Consider the following 4,590-nt stretch of genomic DNA (forward strand, 5'->3'; position numbering starts at 1 on the left):
TCGTATTTGATAAAAATGTAAGCATAAATTATATTTTTTTTATTAATTAATATTGTAAAATTAATAAAAAAAATAAAATCTATACTAACAAAAAAAATAAACTTTCAATTACTACAACGTAAGCTTCACTAGAAGGTAAACCATAAATTATTCACTTGCGAAAAATATTATTCATGGGTGATTACTCTTCATCCAAATATATTTCACTTTAATTAATAAAATATAATATAGCCATTCAAATCACTCACTCTGTATAATGCAGAACATGGACGCTGTCACAGCATTGCCGGTGTTCAAAAGAAAATTTCTTCACAAGAAGTTTGGTCTCTACGAGTTGTCAACGATTACCGTATGCGAATAAACCTTGAGGTATACGAGCTTTATTACGACATTAACATTATGCAACGAATCAACACTTACTGACATCACTAGTTTATTCAAATCGTGGGAATGGCTGACAGTGCCCTAGCAAAAACTGTGTTTGAAGCGCTATTTGAATGGAAAAGACATGAAGAAAGACCGGGTCTCCGATGGAGCTAATAAGTTGAAGATCATGTTCAGCTATCAAGTTTAGACACTTATAGCGCCTGTTGTATAAGACTGAAAAAGGCACTTGAAGAGAACTATTGCATCAAGCTGAAACCTGATAAGACATCGTGTAGCCCAAAATTAAGTAAGCAATTTCTCATATATTATGTTAAACATATTTTAACCTTTAGCTACTAGTGAATATCATCATCACGACTACGTACTATAACCAGGGATCATAATTATGCTACTATATTGCCTGTATAGTCACATGTACGATATATGACGAAAACTTACAGACATGGACCAAAGTATTATACTCGTTTTCATAATAAACATAGTATAAAATAAAAGATATGGATTAAAAAACGTTGGGTAAGCATAACCACATTTTTACTCTTGACATATGAGTGAAATTGATAAAACTTCTTTTAAAATAATATCTCTAATATAACACACTACAATTCGCGAAATGTACAGAAACCTTGGTATAAGGCTTGGTATTGGTCCCCTCTGCGGATAAAACAATTTATGTTAATCAAATTAAGATTTGGTCCTTTCCATTGGTATAAGTTGATTTATGCATGTGAAGGAGCTTTTATGTGTCAAAAAGTTGTGTGAAAGTTCGAGGACAACTCATATGTGTGAAATGAATAAAACATTATATTTATTTAAAATACAATAAATCGACCAGCTTATGCGTATTAGAAAATTAACTTTCTATAAGTTTATATTTTGTATATATTGGAGAGAAACAAGAGTTACGGCTCATACAGCTTATATATAGGTACATCATTTAGTAGAATTTCCAGGCAACATTAAGATTTGAATTACTGACATTTGCGTAAGCACGCGCTTTTAAATCTAATTCAGTAGAATACTATCATTTATATCTCTTTAATTTATTACTGTACGATCCTGAATTTTATATTTGTTCCTATTGTTAACTATCTTAATATATCAAGATTTTAGCAATCGAAGCCAACATATATTCTTGTTTATTCTTGGAAATTCTTGTTTATTTGAAAGCAAAATATTCACCGCACCTGATTAAATTAATATATTACCTTAGACTGCTGTAATGGAATTTCTCAATTAATTTTTAATGGCCAATGTTTAGAAAAGAATAAAAACCAGTTTTTTCTACTATTTGTACTAAATTTATTTTCTCTACTATTATCTACGTCTAAATTAGACAAAACTTATATATTAGAATAATAGTTATTGTCAAACTTTTCAAAATAAAACTTGGTAGCCTCTTTAATAATTTTTAATTACTTATGTCGATTTTTAAATCATTTCTACCAAATAAATGAACAAGCCAATGTGGTTTCAATAAGTGAAATACAAGAACAACAGGGGTCATAATGAAATTTATATGAAGACTAACTCAAAAACGTGACAAGTTTGGCTTGATATTAAAATAATATTGTGTATATGATCGATTTCACATTAATCGAGATAATGTACCATTTGATATACCATTATAATATACACTAAGAAATTGTAGAATTATAAGTTGAATCTACGAAAATTCGTCAATTGTGGAAATCTTTCCACTCTTCATTATTTATTATTTTTTGTACAAATCTATAAGACTTCATTGTAGTTATAATTTCAAGAAGAAAGTTTTCTGAAAATTTGAAATAGACCACCAAATGTGAAAGTGAAAGCCTCCAATTTCAAAACAAAAATGTCATAAAAGTAATTAATCAGAAATTGTGTAAATTTTAATTGGAGGGAAAATGAAGTAATTAATCATTTTCCTTAGAGAATCTTAACAATGTAAACGCATCCTAGTTACATGTGAATCAACAACAAAGAATCAATAAAAGTGAACAAATATCAGATAAACTGTCTAATAGCAATTATGCAGTTCAATGGCAGGAAACTCACATATCTGGTCAATGTAGATACACGCATTTACCCAACGCAGATTTCCTTATGTTAAATGTCAAACGTTAACGATTTGGGCTCGTTGTATTTATGTATCTTTTGTCCTTTGCACAGTGAGGGGGTGTGCGTCTATTTACATGTTCTAACCATTGGCTAAATCTCATAAATACAAATGCGATTAGTTAACAAATAACAATTAATTATGGTGAATGTAAACAGCAAGTGGCCAAGTTGTTAATCTTCAATAATTGCTAGAGGGCATAGAAAATCATTCTTCTTGATGCAGATACTTATTTGAAGGCAGTCAGATAACTCTTAGAAGCCTTGAAGCGCAAGCACTAATATTAATTAATTTATATAGCATAAGATTTGTTTTTTTTAATCATTTTTAAATACTTAAAAATGTAATTTAGAAAATAATAATGCGGCGTGGAAGTTCTAATAATAAATTCCAGCAGTTACAACATAATTTCCAAGTAACTATCAATCTGCAGCAGTAATTAACAAAAATAATTACCACAAAGTTTCGTAAAATTATAAAAATACAAAAGACATTTTAATGGGTATCATATTTATTTAAGTGGCTATAATAATCATGGCCGAGCGATAAAAGTAAAAAACAAATGATTTAATAAGTCCATTCTTAAAAAAAAGACAAACAAAAATATAGCATTGAATTATGGCAATAAATTTGTTCTTAATTTAGAGAAAAATTTTAAAAAACTTAAAAACAAAATCTTTTAAGACTTTTCGACACGCTATATTTAGATAATATTTTATAGACTTTTTCATATATATTATTTTTTATATATTTTTATATTAGTATTTAAAATCAACACCTTTATATATGTTACGACAAAAATGTTTGGTTCCTACCATTTTCAATTATAGTATATATCAAACACAATATAAAACCTGTTGGACATATTACTTTTATGTGTAGGTAATGTAACAAGATATGACAAGAATATCAGCTTTTAAGATAATTGGTTTAGTGTTGTCAGATATATGAATACCAACACCATCTAGTGACAAAAATCGACAGATACCGATTACAAACAATAGTATCGAAAAGACAAAGTATTGGTGATAGATAGAAATAAAAATAGAAATAGCTTATATGACACAATTAAATACTAAACTTATCATATAATAGCGGCTGGAAAGAGCAGCTTAGAATAATTGGGATAATGTAACTACAGACAAGTTAAAGAATTCATGCCAAATCGCTCAAAAGCTAAAACAAGGTAGCTGCTAATGCAGGAAAGGTATTCGGGTTTCTCACTCGACATTGCGGAGTTAAGAAGAATCTATGGAATCAAGGTATCATAAGAGATGATAGCTGCAGACTTTGTGAAGCAAAAGAGGAAAGAGAGGAAACAGCAGAACACATTCTGTGTCACTGTGATAGTCTCGCTGGACTCAGACTTCGGCACTTATCAACTGCCTATCCAATTATATTGGAAATAGGTAATATCTCTCCAAGGGATATAATGACATTTTTAACTAAAATAATGGCGCATATAGAACTAAAATGGGTCTGTCATAATAATTCTTAAAGATACAGTGACGTGGTGACATAGTTCGCAGCTTCTTCTTAAATCTAATCATAGAACATAAGAAAAATGTGCTGTAGTATATATACGACTATTGGAAAACGTTACAATTTTTGGTACAAACAATATGATAAAATCGCCTCATGCAAGATAAAACCTTATACCAGTTCTATAACTGCATATCTATAGTACTTTATTATTACCAAAAACCTTAACTAAGGTGAAGGGAGATTATACAATATACAATATTTTGATAGAGAACAATGCTAATAATTATTAGATTTCGTTCGATCTATTATTGAAAATTATTTTTCATATAATATTAAAATTTTCTTTAAAAGTCTGTTTAAATTACTTCCTACTAAATAACTTCACAAAGTCGCAGCAACAAATCTTCGGCACTACATTTCGTTGCACAAATTTATCAAAAAATCTAACAATCTAATTCTTTGAGTGCGTAGAGCAGCAAAATTAAGCCTAACAATATTTCGCGTTGTAGATAACCCCTTTAACTTCAAAGGACACAAAATATATATAGCAAAAGGGTTGCAATGCAAAAAAATACCTTAATTTATTAACTCTTCACTTTGGGTAAAGCAATTCGGAATCT

General features: G+C 29.2%; 1 long non-coding RNA gene across 1 annotated transcript; it reads left to right on the forward strand.

Moving 5' to 3' along the window:
- The first annotated feature begins 272 nt into the window (after nt 1–272).
- LOC119685611 lies at nt 273–1,153 on the forward strand. Its single transcript, XR_005252811.1, has 3 exons — nt 273–673; nt 727–903; nt 1,009–1,153. It is a non-coding gene; the product is annotated as an uncharacterized LOC119685611 (long non-coding RNA).
- Nucleotides 1,154–4,590: the final 3,437 nt, after the last annotated feature.

This window comes from Teleopsis dalmanni, chromosome 2 (genome assembly GCF_002237135.1).
Source record: "Teleopsis dalmanni isolate 2A chromosome 2, ASM223713v2, whole genome shotgun sequence".
NCBI lineage: Eukaryota > Metazoa > Arthropoda > Insecta > Diptera > Diopsidae > Teleopsis > Teleopsis dalmanni.